This window comes from Cervus canadensis, chromosome 13 (assembly GCF_019320065.1).
Source record: "Cervus canadensis isolate Bull #8, Minnesota chromosome 13, ASM1932006v1, whole genome shotgun sequence".
Lineage (NCBI taxonomy): Eukaryota > Metazoa > Chordata > Mammalia > Artiodactyla > Cervidae > Cervus > Cervus canadensis.
Window position 1 is genome coordinate 75,553,193 of NC_057398.1, and position 15,266 is coordinate 75,568,458.

Genomic DNA, 15,266 nt, shown 5'->3' on the forward strand with positions numbered 1-15,266 from the left:
GTAAATGGAAGTGAAACAACTGAGCTCGGTAGGGCTTCTCTGGTGGTGCAGACAGTAAAGAATCTGCCTGCAAAGCAGGAGACCCAGGTTTGTTCCCTGGGTTGGGAAGATCCTCTGGAGAAGAGAATGGCTACCATGCCAGTATTCTTGCCTGGAGAATTCCATGGACCGAGGAGCCTGGTGGGCTACAGTCCATGAGGTCACAAAGAGTCAAACATGACTGAATGACTATCACTTTCACTTTTTCACTTTCAGAGAAAGAAAACATGTATGTAATGCAGACAAATCAACCTAGGCTGATGCCTCCTTCCCCCAGGAGAGCATTTGGTAAACTCTGGAGACAGTTTTAGTTGTCACAACTGGAGGTGGTTGTTACTGGCATATTGGGGCTCATAGAGGCCAGGGATTCTGCTGCGTAGCCTACAGTGCACAGGAAACTTTCAGCAAAGACTTCTCCAAGCCCAAGCATCATAGTGCCCCGGTCAGCGGGGTGGACGTCGTGCGAGGAGTGGGGTTCTCATCTCAGATTCCAGCCCTGAGGCAATGGGCAAGTTATTCAGCCTCTCTTGTTGTCGGTGTCCTCATCTGTGAAATGGAAATAATACCAGTTTTCAGAGTCAAAGTGCCGTTTGGTGGGGTCTTTCTGTGTAGTGTCAGTAAAGTGCCTGCTATAGAGAATGTGCCCTAGTAGTTCCTGTTATTATAGCATGAAGATTTTTTCCCCTTTTCATCAGGAGGACTGCCCAAGAATCTATCAGAGGGCCAGAGAGGTCATGAGTTGTAGTAAGTCTTCTTTCCCTGAGAATACTCAGCCTCCTGCAGGAATGTTACGGAGGTTTTTTTTTGGAATAAATGGGAAATTAGGCTATGTGATGTACTAGTTACTTGGTCTTCCTATTGTGGCATTTCTTTTCAAGTGAGTCCTGACGTCTGCACTATAGCCTAGCACCCCAGTGGATCAGAGGGATAGCACTCTCTGAAAACCAAAGAGCTGAGGAATAAGTCCTGATGAAAACGGTGCCAGAACCTCACTCCCTGCACCTTAAATAATGGTTCTACCCCACACTATTCCACCACCTGCGTTCTCTCCTTTAATAAAAGGCAGAACTGAAGCAGGTCCTTCCAAAGTAATGCACAGCATGTAAAAAGGTCAGAAGGAGACCAGGAAGAAAGGGAAGTCAGGCACTCTGCTTGGGACGGGGGAGGCTGAGGGGGACGTGGGAAGCCCTGTGACAGCGAGGTGTAGTAGGCTGGCCCACACATTCTCTGCCTCCAGAGGCCAGCAGGGGGAAGGAGTATTGCTGAAGATGGGGGGACCTGAAACTGCAGTGCCTCCCGGCCAAGAAAGCCAGGAGCCCATGAGCTGGGTAGGTGTGGCCACCCTCTGCACTCTAGATGCCAAGTCGGGAATCTCTGGAGAGAGTCCAAGGAAGGGTTGCAGAACACCCTAGACCTGGAATCGCCATCTCCACACTAATCCTTCTGCGCTGCCTGATCCCCCTGCTTCCACTGCAATCAAAACAGCTGAGGCTAGAAGAGATGGGAGAGGAGGATCAACAGTGATAAATAGGCCTCAGGCGAGACACCAACACATGGGTCTAATTTGAAGGCTTATTCAGGGAGTAATGAGGGGCGCTAGGGTATCTTGGACAGTCTGACTTGACTGGAGAGTGTGCACGTGTCCAGCCAAGCAGCCCTCCGCCCAAGGCTGTCATTGCAAGGATGCCAAGAGATTCGTTATCATTTGCCACCTCCAAGGAGCGGCTGCTGCACAGGTGCAGGAGGGCCGAGAGGACCTATTCCACGTTCAAGGTCAGAAGGGGCGGCCGTGAGAAAATACCCCTCGTCCAAGGAGCAGCGGCTGCGCTTTGCTGGAGCAGCCGTGAAGAGATACCCCACGTCCAAGGTAAGAGAAACCCAAGTAAGACGGTAGGTGTTGCGAGAGGGCATCAGAGGGCAGACACAATAAAACCATAATCACAGAAAACTAGCCAATCTGATCACAGGACCACAGTCTTGTCTAACTCAATGAAACTAAGCCATACCATGTGGGGCCACCCAAGACGGTCGGGTCATGGTGGAGAGTTCTGACAGAATGTGCTCCACTGGAGAAGGGAATGGCAAACCACTTCAGTATTCTTGCCTTGAGAACCCCATGAATAGTATGAGAAGGCAAAAATGATAGGATACTGAAAGAGGAACACCCCAGGTCGGTAGGTGCCCAATATGCTACTGGAGATCAGTGGAGAAATAACTCCAGAAAGAATGAAGGGATGGAGCCAAAGCAAAAACAATACCCAGTTGTGAATGAGACTGGTGATAGAAGCAAGGTCTGATGCTGTAAAGAGCAATATTGCATAGGAACTTGGAATCAAGGCAAATTGGAAGTGGTCAAACAGGAGATGGCAAGAGTGAATGTCGACATTTCTAGGAATCAGCGAACTAAAATGGACTGGAATGGGTGAATTTAACTCATATGACCATTATATCTACTACTGTGGGCAGGAATCCCTTAGAAGAAATGGAGTAGCCATCATAGTCAACAAAAGAGTCCAAAATGCAGTACTTGGATGCAATCTCAAAAACGACAGAATGATCTCTGTTCCTTTCCAAGGCAAACCATTCAATATCACAGTAATCCAAGCCTATGCCCCAACCAGTAACACTGAAGAAGCTGAAGTTGAACAGTTCTACGCAGACCTACAAGACCTTTTAGAACTAACATCCAAAAAAGACGTCCTTTTCATTATAGGGGACTGGAATGCAAAAGTAGGAAGTCAAGAAACACCTGGAGTAACAGGCAAGTTTGGCCTTGGAGTACAGAATGAAGCAGGGCAAAGGCTAATAGAGTTTTGCCAAGAGAACGCACTGGCCATAGCAAACACCCACTTGCAACAACATAAGAGAAGACTCTACACATGGACATCACCAGATGGCCAACACCGAAATCAGATTGATTATATTCTGTGCAGCCAAAGATGGAGAACCTCTATACAGTCAGCAAAAACAAGACTGGGAGCTGACTGTGGCTCAGATCATGAACTCCTTATTGCCAAATTCAGACTTAAACTGAAGAAAGTAGGGATAACCACTAGACCATTCAGGTATGACCTAAATCAAATCCCTTATGACTATACAGTGGAAGTGAGAAATAGATTTAAGGGACTAGATCTGGTAGAGAACCTGATGAACTATGGACGGGGAGGTTCCTGACATTGTACAGGAGACAGGGATCAAGACCATCCCCATGGAAAAGAAATGCAAAAAGGCAAAATGGTTGTCTGAGGAGGCCTTACAAATAGCTGTGAAGTGAAGAGAAGTGAAAAGCAAAGGAAAAAAGGAAAGATAGTCCCATTTGAACGCAGAGTTCCAAAGAATAGCAAGGAGAGATAAGAAAGCCTTCCTCAGTGATCAATGCAAAGAAATAGAGGAAAACAACAGAATGGGAAAGACTAGAGATCTCTTCAAGAAAATTAGAGATACCAAGGGAATATTTCATGCAAAAATGGGCTCAATAAAGGACAGAAATGGTATGGACCTAATAGAAGCAGAAGATATTAAGAAGAGGTGGAAAGAGTACACACAAGAACTATACAAAAAGATCTTCGTGACCCAGATAATCACAATGGTGTGATCACTCACCTAGAGACAGACATCCTGGAATGTGAAGTCAAATGGATCTTAGAGAGCATCACTATGAACAAAGTTAGTGGAGGTGATGGAATTCCAGTTGAGCTATTTCAAATCCTGAAAGATGATGCTGTGAAAGTGCTGCACTCAATATGCCAGCAAATTTGGAAAACTCAGCAGTGGCCACAAGACTGGAAAAGGTCAGTTTTCATTCCAATCCCTAAGAAAGGCAATGCTAAAGAATGCTCAAACTACCGCACAATTGCACTCATCTCACACGATAGTAAGGTAATGCTCAAAATTCTCCAAGCCAGGCTTCAGCAATACGTGAACTGAGAACTTCCAGATGTTCAAGCTGGTTTTAGAAAAGGCAGAGGAACCAGAGATCAAATTGCCAATATCCACTGGATCATCAAAAAAGCAAGAGAGTTCCAGAAAAACATCTATTTCTGCTTTATTGACTACGCCAAAGCCTTCGACTGTGGATCACAATAAACTGTGGAAAATTCTGAAGGAGATGGGAATACCAGACCACCTGACCTGCCTCTTGAGAAACCTATATGCAGGTCAGGAAGCAACAGTTTGAACTGGACATGGAACAACAGACTGGTTCCAAATAGGAAAAGGAGTACGTCAAGGCTGTATATTGTCACCCTGCTTATTTAACTTATATGCAGAGTACATCATGAGAAACACGGCTGGAAGAAGCACAAGCTGGAATCAAGATTGCTGGGAGAAATATCAATAACCTCAGATATGCAGATGACACCACCCTTATGGCAGAAAGTGAAGAAGAACTAAAGGGCCTCTTGAGGAAAGTGAAAGAGGAGAGTGAAAAAGTTGGCTTAAAGCTCAACATTAAGTAAACTAAGATCATCTGGTAAACTAAGGCATCTGGTTCCATCACTTCATGGGAAATAGATGGGGAGACAGTGGAAATAGTGTCAGGCTTTATTTTTTGGGCTCCAAAATCACTGCAGATGGTGACTGTAGCCAAGAAATTAAAAGATGCTTACTCCTTGGAAGGAAAGTTATGACCAACCTAGATAGCATATTAAAAAGCAGAGACATTACTTTGCCAACAAAGGTCTGTCTAGTCAAGGCTATGGCTTTTCCAGTGGTCATGTATGGATGTGAGAGTTTGGCGGTGAAGAAAGCTGAGCACCGAAGAATTGAAGCTTTTGAATTGTGGTTTTGGAGAAGACTCTTGAGAGTCCCTTGGACTGCAAGGAGATCCAACCAGTCCATCCTGAAGGAGATCAGTCCTGGGTGTTCATTGGAAGGACTGATGCTGAAGCTGAAACTCCAGTACTTTGGCCACCTCATGCAAAGAGTTGACTTGTTGGAAAAGACCCTGATGCTGGGAGGGATTGGGGGCAGGAGGAGAAGGGGATGACAGAGGATGAGATGGCTGGATGGCATCACCGACTCAATGGGCATGAGTTTGAGTAAACTCCGGGAATTGGTGATGGACAGGGAGGCCTGGCGTGCTGCAATTCATGGGGTAGCAAAGAGTCGGACACGACTGAGCGGCTGAACTGAACTAACTGCCTTTCCCTGAACTTCCATCACTGTTTCCTGTTGCAGTTAAACTTGTCTTTTCCAGATGTTGCTTGTTGCCTGGTGTTGCTCCCCCCAGGCCTGACTTCCACATGACAGTGTGTGTCGGGCAGGAGAGTAACACAAACTACCCCGGTTCACTCTTCCCACTGGTCACACCCTCAGCTCCAGCTGAGCTGGACTATCTGTGATTCCCCACACATTCCTGGCACGTTCCCACCCTAAACCTTTACCTGAAAGTCTTTCCACACTTCACTCAAGGAGGTTCTGAGCTTTTCAGGTTCTGACAGGCACTGCTCGTTGTCCAGCTGTCCTGGACAATGTCCTGCCCTTCTGCCTCATTTTACAGCACACTGATTTCTTTTTTAAGCTTTTTATTTATTTATTTTTGGCTGTGCTGGTCTTTGCTGCTGTGCGTGGGCTTTCTCTAGTTGTAGCCAGCAGTTCCTAATCTCTAGGTGCGGTGGCTTCTCTCATTGCGGAGCACAGGCTCTAGGGCAAGTGGCTTCAGTAGTTGAAGCATAAGCCTTAGTAGTTGTGCCACAGAGGTTCTGGAGGGTGTGGACCCCAGTAGTTGTAGCTCATGGGCTTAATTGCCCCTCAGCATGTGGAATCCTCTTGGACCGGGGATTGAACCTGTGTCCCAAGCACTAGCAGGTGGATTCCTAACCACTGGACCAGGGAAGTCCTTCCAAACTTCTTGTTGCTAGAGGTGATACTGTGACAATCTGGCCAATGAAATGTACTCTTTCTTTTAACAGGAAAGAGCTGTCACGTATCTGGCAGGTGTCTTTTGCTTTTCCCCTTGCTCCCTGGAAAGTCTATGATGCGATGCCTGGGAGTGGAGAAACCAACTCCAACCCAGGAAGACTGCATGCTAAGGATGCTGGCCTGGAGGACAGAGTGGGTCTGGGTCCTTGATGACATCCTTGAGACCTGTGCTCGCCTCCTTCCATAATTTTTGTCACAAGAGAAAAACAAAACCAAATCTATGAAACCTCAATAGTTAGGTTTCTGTCACATGCTACCACATGCTATCTTAACTGATGAGAAGACTCATCTCAACAGCTGCTTCCTCCATTTTTAACCATTCTGACTGGATAGGCCCTTCCCTGCCACTGTGTTCTCCTGGTTCTTTATATCTCTCCCAGCAAAGTTTTCTCATGCTCCCTAAAATTCCCACTGTGTATTTGTCTCAGCAACTTGAGTGTGCATGCTTTGAGGGGAAAAGAATATGCCCTCTCCCCAGGAACCCCCACAGTAGCACTGGCCTGCAGAGACCTTTGGTGAAGAATGTTGAACAGGCTTGACAGGCACTGGGCCCTCTCCTCCAGGATCTACTAGGATCATAGCATCGCTTGATAATGACCCTACCATAGACTCTCTACTTACTTCCTATGCCGCCTGAGTGTACCCCTCATCCTTTGTCCAGGCTGGGACTCCTCCAGAGCAGTGAGGTGTTGGGTCAGGGAGGCTGAGGAGGAACTATCCTATCAGCTTCTTCTAAGGAGCAGGATTAGAGCGGACGTATCCTGGCCTCCGGAGGGTCTGCTCCCTTTTCCCTTCCTAAGACTGCGGCATGAGGGCACAGACAGGTTCAGAGGAGCCCTTCTCCCCACTCTAGACTCTCGTAGGGCAGAAGAAGTCATTTGACCGGTCTCCAGCCTCCTGGCAGGGAAATTCTACAGCTTCCAGAGCAGATGAAGAAAGTTCAGGATATCTCTTCAACTAAGACTGGGCAAATGTTAAACTGTAGGAAGGGCCCGGGGCTAGACCTGTTGAGGTTTTTCTGCATTGTGGTGGCATGCTGCCTGCTGTCAGTAGAGGACAAGTCAGCAGCCAGTCTGGGGTCTAGGGCACATCTCTTCAAAAGTATTTCCCCTATTGCAGAATCAGGGGCTGGAAAGAGTTGATTTGTCTCTCCACTAATCCTATGAGCTGCTTCAAGACAAGACAGGTCTTATTCACATTTGTTTTTACCACCTAAGAGTATACCTGTCACAAAAGATGCTCAATAAATATCTGTGGGAGGAAGGAAGCAAGGAGGGGTGGGAGGCCTTGAATGAAGTCGTCAGGCAGTCAAGCCCTGCCCTTGCCTGGCCCAACCCACCCTTCCCTGTGGTGCGCTGGTCGCTGGTCGTCAAATGCTGCCCGGGCCCTCCCTATCCTGCAGGCCCTGCTCAGACCGCACCTCCTCTCCACTCTCTGGGGTTCCCATGTCCTAGCAGAGTCGACCATTCAGGGCTTCAGCTGCACATTGGATTCTCCATCATAGCATTTACTCAACTGGACTGAGAATCTCTGCCCCTGTCTCTTCAGCAGCAGATGGAGCTACTTGAGGGAAAAGATCAGGGCTTGCTTTTCAGGCTGGCAGAAAGGATCTCCAGGTCTCTCAGGTAAGAAGGTTGCCCAGCAGGGTAACTGAGAGGAAGGTTTAGGTGAACAGCTCCTTCCTGGCCTGAAGAGGGCGTCGGGGTGGAGCGGAAGATCGCTTCTGAGGAGGACTGGCAGGCACTCGGGGCAAGTGAGGTACGCTTAGGCCGTCAGGAATGTGCCATTTCATAAAGGAAGTGAGAGAGCGCCTGGCGCTGGAAATAACACCTGGACCTAGCGACTTCCCTGTGGCCCGGTGGTTGGGACTTCCTCTCCCCGTGCAGGGGATGCGGCTTTCAGACCCTGCTCAGGGCGCTAAGATCCCACATGCTGCAGGGGCCAAAGAGCCAAAACACTGAACAGAAGTGCTACTGTCACAAAGCCATAAAGACTTGAAAAGAAAAAAAGAACTGGGCATACAAGCAGGATGGAAGATGTTCCTCCACCATCTGCTAAGGGGCACAGGGCTCTGGTGTCAGGGGAGATGGGATTGGACCTCAGTGATTTCCTAGACAAATCCTTAGATTATGACAAGTCCTGAAAGGTAATCATGTGGATCTAAGAAGTATTCCCAGGTTTCCAAAGAACTAATGAAAATTTTATCCAATGATAAGACTAAATTTAAAAGTTGCGTTTCTTTGCTATTGCCTGGAATTATAGCTCAGTTGGTAAAGAATCCGCCTACAATGCAGGAGACCCCAGTTCAATTCCTGGGTCAGAAAGATCCACTGGAGAAGGGATAGGCTACTCATCCAGTATTCTTGGGCTTCCCTTATGGCTCAGCTGGTAAAGAATCCGTCTGCAATGTGGGAGACCTAGGTTCGATCCCTGGGTTGGGAAGATCCTCTGGAGAAGAGAAAGGCTACCCACTCAAGTATTCTGGGCGGAAGAATTCATATATACAGTCCATGGGAAAGAGTCAGACACGACTGAGCAACTTTCACTTTCATAGCAATAGAATATTCTCATGGGAATATGAATAGTTTGATAAATGCAGTTAGGTAGATTGAAAATCTTTTTAAAAAAATATAGGGTTCTTCTTTTTGATGGTTCTCAAGTTGAGAACACCGATGCAGCTCAGACCCTTCATTCTACATGCTGAGGCACAGGGAGGCCACATCACTCGTTCGTGGTAGGCGGGGTGCTAGGACCAGGACACCCACTCCCAGACAACTGCTCTGTCTGCTACATGGTAGGTCGCTCTTGTCTGCCCTGTGAGTGTGTGTGCTTAGCTGTGTCAGACCTTTTGTGACCCCGTGGACTGTAGCCCACCAAGGCTCCTCTGTCCATGGAATTTTCCAGGCAAGCATACTGGAGTGGGCTTCCCCTTGTCTTCCCTATTCCTTCCCAAAGAGAGGCTTCTCTGAGTCTACTAACCCAGCTCCTTTGGCTCTCCTGTTGTGTTTATTTATTTTTGTTTCTTTTAAAAAATTAATTTATTTTGATTGGAGGCTAATTGCTTTACAATATTTTAGTGGTTTTTGCCATACATTGTGGTTTTGGCCATTCACTGACATGACTCAGCCGTGGGTGCACATGTGTCCCCCATCCTGAACCCCCCTCCCACCTCCCTCCCCATTCCATCCCTCAGGATCATCCCAGTGCACCGGTCCTGAGCACCCTGTCTCATGCATCTAACCTGGACTGGTTGATCTATTTCACAGATGGTAATATACATGTTTCAATGCTATTCTCTCAAATCATCCCACCCTCAGATTCTCCCACAGAGTCCAAAAGGCTGTTCTTCATATCTGTGTCTCTTTTGCTCTCTCGCATGTAGGGTTGTCATGACTATCTTCGTAAATTCCATATATGTGCGTTAATATACAGTATTGGTGTTTTTCTTTCTGACTTACTACACTCTGTATAGTAGGCTCCATTTTCATCCACCTCATTAGAACTGATTCAAAAGCGTTCTTTTTAATGGCTGACTAATATTCCATTGTGTATATGCACCACAGCTTTCTTATCCATTCATCTGCCGATGGACATCCAGGTTGCTCCCGTGTCCTGGCTATTGTAAACAGTTCTGCGGTGAACACCGTGTCTCTTTCAGTTCTGGTTTCCCCGGTGTGTGTGCCCAGCAGTGCGTTGCTGGGTCGTGTGGCAGGTCTTGGTACTCACATGTTCCCTGGCACAGCACACTGAGCCCCGGCATCTACCACCATCAATACTGCATCCACAGATGTCAGGGGAGAGCATCTCTGAATTAAAGGAAGCCTCCCAGAGGCCCCAGGGGATGCATAAGCTGGTTCATGTTTAGTCATCAGCAGTGGCTTAACTAAGAGAGTTTCTTTCATTCTTTCTTCCTTCCTTCCTTTTTTCTTTCTTTCTTCCTTCTTTTCATCCTCCCTCCCTCCCTTCCTTTCTACTTCCCTCCCAACCTTCCTGCCTTTCTCCTTCCTCGCTTCCTCCCCTCCTTCCTCAAGGCAATAGGAAATATGGAGATAGACAGGATAGGGCAAGTACTGCGTTCAAGGAGATCATTAAGGTACCAGGCTCTTTCTATCTTCCTGTTTCATCTTCCTTAGTGTGTGGCCTTTCTCTTCATGGTTGCAAGATAACTTTTGGATCTCCAGGCATCAAAGCCAATGTCCAGATAAGAAAAGAAAGGAGGGGGGACAACAGAAAGGGAAAAGTCCACTGCTAGAGCAGAGATGTTTTAGGCTTCCCCAGTAGCTCAGTGGTAAAGAATTCTCCTGCAATGCAGGAGACAAGGGTTTGATCCCTGGGTCAGAAAGATGCCCTGGAGGGGAGCATGGCAACCCACTCCAGTATTTTTGCCTGGAGAATCTCATGGACAGAGGAGACTGGAGGGCTACGGTCCATAAAGTCTCAAAGAGTAGGACATGACTGAAACGACTGGGCAGGGACCCAGAGATGCTTTGCCATTTTATGACAGGAAAGGGAAGTCCTCCTCTGGGATTTCAGTTACTAGAACTCATCCCATGGACACTCCTACTGCAAGGAATACCAGAAATTTTAGCATTGCCCTTTCCAGACTCTGTAGCAGAAGAAGGCAGTATAGAAAAGGATTGAGGGAGTAGAGCAAGCCGACATAGATAAACACAATACTGCTCGCCCTCATTCTCTCTCTCTCTTCCAGCCTTCCTGCTACCATGGAAGGTGACTTGTGGGGCCAGTCTTTCCACTGCTGCTATAGATCCTATGCTCTACCTTCTTCACACTATCTTTTGTATCTTCAGTCTTTTCTGCTTTCCTGGGTATTTTTCATTTTTTAAAATACATGCTCAAATCATTCCCTTGGGAAAAAAGTCAAACAACCCCAGGGGTGTTGATTTAGGGGCCTTGATAGAAAAATGTTAGGATGCTGACTTGTGCTGGTCAGCTCCTGCTGACCTTCAGTGAGTTGCTGCAAGAGAGAACAATAACCACTCATGCCTTTCTACATGATGATGAGAAAGATAATTTACAGCTTCATTGAATGGCCCTTTCCACTCTTAGCTGCAGGTCCAGGAGCTCTGAGAGTCAGATTCATGTCACTTGCAGACTGTAAATCTAAATTCCATTCCCTTCTTGAGTGAAGACAGGCCACTTAATCTTTCAGACCTTGACTTTTCATATTTAAAGTGGGGACAATAATATACCTGCTTCAAAGACTAGCCATGAAGATTATACACAAGAATGGTTTGTTATAAAAGATAAAGAAAAGTGGGGGCTGGAGGGGAGAGAAAAAAACCAACCCCTCAATTTGAGTATCAGATGCTCTTGGACCAAAATTTAGCCTCATCCTATGTATTTGATAACATTTGAATCCTTTGGCTGCCCAAGTCGATAACCTGGAAATCAACCTTTTCCTCTTCCCTTCCTCTCTTCTCCACATCCCATCACCAAGTTCTGTAACTTCCACTTTTTAGATGTCTCTATCTCCAATGCACCGTTTTATCTGGGGCCCTTTTCTCTTGCCTCTCTGACCATTGCTTTTTATTTCCTACTCAACAGTCATTTTTCTTTTTATCTGGCTATCAGAACCCAAATTTTGCTCCAGGCAACAATGTATCTAGCTTCAGGCACTGAATTATAATGTACAACTCAAATATTCAGTTTTGTATTCTTGTTTGCAGTTGGAGGGGTATTGTGATCCAATTCTGACCTATGAGATATAAAAACAAATCTGTGATGAACTTCTGGGAAAGTTTTTGCTTTTCTGAGAAAAGGAACAGATGATGGCTAGTGATGTTCCCTCCCTCTTTTCTTTGCCTTCAATAGAATTATTGTGTCTGGAGGTAAGACAATTATCTTGCAACCACAAGGGAACAAGCAAGAGAATAAAAAGCCACCATCAAGAGAGTGGTAGAATAGAACAAGGCTGGGTCTTTAATGATACTGAGCTGCCCAACCATTTCTTGTGGGTGCCTGACTTCCTGGCTTCTTGTTGGTAAACCAAGTTTTAAACTATGTCGTACATTCTCTTGCTTGAAGCATTTCTAACAAAATCTCCTAATTAGTCTCTCTGGCTTTATCATCTTTCTCTCCTTTCATGCATTCCTCGCATAATATTCAAAGTAATCTTTTACAAACAAAATTCTGATCTTCACATTTTGCAGCCTAAATGCTTTTGATGGTGTCCCATCAAAAACATTTAATGTAACTTGTATAACTAACGCTACCAGTTTGGAATAAAAATAAGGACTTGCCTCTTTTTACTATTCACACTAACCACTTGAGCTCCAATCTGTTTCCATTTTGTGCCCAACGACCACAGTGCTTGCTCAATCCAAAAGAGTCAATCTGCATTCAAATGTCGAAAGGAGGGGGAACTTGAGACTACGCCAGCCCACCATGAGATCTTCCCTTTTGGCCACCAGTGAGTGTTGAAGAGTGTCTTACCTGTATTGCATTTGACCGATGTTTCCCCATCTGATGCTGCGTGGATCCTTGTTGATCCACATCCTTGTACCAGCCACAGTGGTGAGTCTTTACAGGAGGAGAACCCCACGCCATCATGTGACGCTTGGCTACAGTGTCCCCAAGTCTGCAGCTCTGTTAGCTGTACTCTTCCTAGACCACGTCTCCCATCCCAGGCTGCCTGGGTGCAGAGGGATTCCCGGCCCAAAGCTCTTTAATCTCATAGCGTTGAACTCAGCTCAGAGTTAAACTCCAGGCTCTGCCTTCTTAGAATTCCCTCTGACTCTGTGCTCAAAAGTATCAGAAGGGTTATGTGTGTTGAGGGGATCCCCTAATACGTCTCCCTGGATGAGGGCACAGCAACCCACTCCAGTATTCTTGCCTGGAGAATCCCATGGATAGAAGAGCCTGGTGGACTACAGTCCATAGCGTCGCAAAGAGTTGGACACAACTGAAACAACTCAGCATGTATGCACTTAATATGTCTGGGCACTGCCTATTTCCTCAGCCTCACTTCATGCCATGCTCCTTCATGTCTCTCAGCATCAATGATACCAAATGTCTTGCTACTTCTCATAATCATGAAACTCTTTCTTGCTTTTAGATTCAAGCATACTCCTTCCTCTGCCGGAACATGTTCTCACTCTCTTTCATCTAGTTAATGCTTATTCTTTCTGTAGGTCTAAGTGTCACCTCCGTAGGAGGGCCATATGACTCAGTTTCCCCTTCTAGAACACTCCTATATCTGTTAAAGTCTATAGTTTCTATTACAAGTAAAGTCTGTCTGTCTTGTTCATTGCCTAGCACAGTCTTAAAAATCAGTGAGTGAAGGAATGAATGGATGAATGAATGAATGGTGGCTTGATTTGGTCCTCAGTAATATCCCCTTTTTTACATTATGATGTTTTAGTCAACCTGCCCACCTTCTCCACACTTCCCCTGCCAAACTGATGAAATTACCCTTCCTCTGTATCTCAGGAGCACATTTTACTTCCCCATCGCAGGTTTAATCTCATTAAAACATGCTGCGCTTTGTGCTTATTTGCCCCTCCATCTACAATTTGTGCTCCTTGTGCTTCATGGCTTCGTTTTATTTATCTTCGTATCCCAAGACTGATTGGCACAAATAGGCTCTCAGTGATGTTAACTTTACAGTTTAGTAAGTCCATGGTGAGAAAACCATGAATAAGTCCATAGAACCCTTGAAGTGCGAATGAGGAGAGGTAGGGGAGGAGGCAAAAGGTTAGATTTAACATCCTGGCCCAGCTACGGTACAGACGAGTCCATTTCCTGCCAAATCCTTCTGGGGACATGGACAGAGTTCTGTGTTTCTGTGTCTCAGTGTATATTTGCAGATTTATGTTCAACTAGAAAAATATAAACTACCCCTGATAGATGAAGGTGGGAAAGGCAGATGGCCTTAATCAGCAAGCCACAGGGTCTATTTCCAGAGTTTCCAGTGAGTTTTTGGCTATACTATGGGGGTTCAGGAGCCAAATTTGGGGACAGAGGTTGGAGGCAGCTGAATTGCTCCATCTTAGAAAATGAGAAGAATTTGGATTTTGCCCCTGGGAAGAAGACAACAGACAAGAGGAGAAATAAGATTTGCTGAATAAGGTGGACAGATTCTGAATCTGGAGTTGTGAGAATGACCAATAGATTTTAAAAAATAAGTACCGAAATGTCTGTCATATAAGTTGTTTGCACTGTTTTAATGGAAATCTCTTAATTTCTTCAAATCTTCTGGAGTTGTGAGAATGACCAATAGATTTTAAAAAATAAGTACCGAAATGTCTGTCATATAAATTGTTTGCACTGTTTTAATGGAAATCTCTTAATTTCTTCAAATCTTCTTAAGTTTGCCACATCACTGAAGCCTTCCATGCTCTCCATCTGCATGGAGGTGGTGTTGGAACAGAGGTGGTAGTGAGGAATGGCCAAGGGACCCTGGTCTGAGTGATTCATCAAAAGCAGTCATGCCCTCTGGAAGTATGCAGAAAACTGGGTATAGGCATTAGATTTTGCATCATCCAAGGGGTGATGATGGTTCAGTGCACACTGGTCTTGATCTTTAGGGTCAGTGTGACTCACTCTGGTAAAGTGAACATGTCTGCATGTGTTTCAGTGGCGGTTTGTGTGTAAGTGAGATGTGAGAGCTTTCACTGTATGTGCCGGTGATGGTTGTGTTTGCAACCATACTTGAAGACGTGTGTGTTTATGCACACCTTTTGAGTTTATGTATGAATATAGCTGCATGCTATATCTTTGTTGGAAATGCTGCTAAATGTTCACGTGATCATACTTTTCTTCCTCACTGAATCTTCACACAAGGAAACTGAGCCCCTTCCTACTCCATATGGTATAGACGCCGTCCCAGGATCAAATCAACTCTCCCCCTCTGAGCCCAGCCAAATAACATGCACCCCCTGCCCCCTTCTTCCTTACTAGGGCCTCATCCCCTTTTCCTGACTTCTTTCTCCAGCCCTGAGCACAGCCAAAGCCCTTAACCAAGAGTAGGAAAACAAAAAAACCAGGTCACCAGATGTGTTCCATTCCACTCTCTCCCTCCCACCCCTCCTCACCACAGGCCGACAAGTTCTGAGCGTATATACAGCAAGCACTGGCATGCCCCCAAGCCCAGCTGTGCTTCTGCCTCGTGACAGACCCGGCTGAGGTGGAGACAGGCTACATGCCTAAGCCCACCACCCAGCCCACCCATGTCTCTAGCACCAGTTCATCTGCTTTGTCTAGACAGCCCAAGCAGATCCCAGAAGCTTTCACCCCTCTGAACGAAAGGTGATATATTTGCGCCCTCTGTTTCTGCCAGGTCCCCT

The 15,266-nt window shown here is 46.1% G+C and overlaps 1 long non-coding RNA gene across 1 annotated transcript in view; it reads right to left on the bottom strand.

The window, feature by feature from the left end:
- Window positions 1-207: 207 nt before the first annotated feature.
- LOC122452435 overlaps window positions 208-15,266 on the bottom strand; it is a 36,184-nt gene continuing 21,125 nt past the window's right edge. Inside the window, exons 5-6 of the long non-coding RNA XR_006272689.1 lie at window positions 12,415-12,501; window positions 208-585 (exon numbers count right to left, since the gene is read on the bottom strand). This is a non-coding gene — a long non-coding RNA (uncharacterized LOC122452435). The remainder of the gene's footprint in view (window positions 586-12,414; window positions 12,502-15,266) is intronic.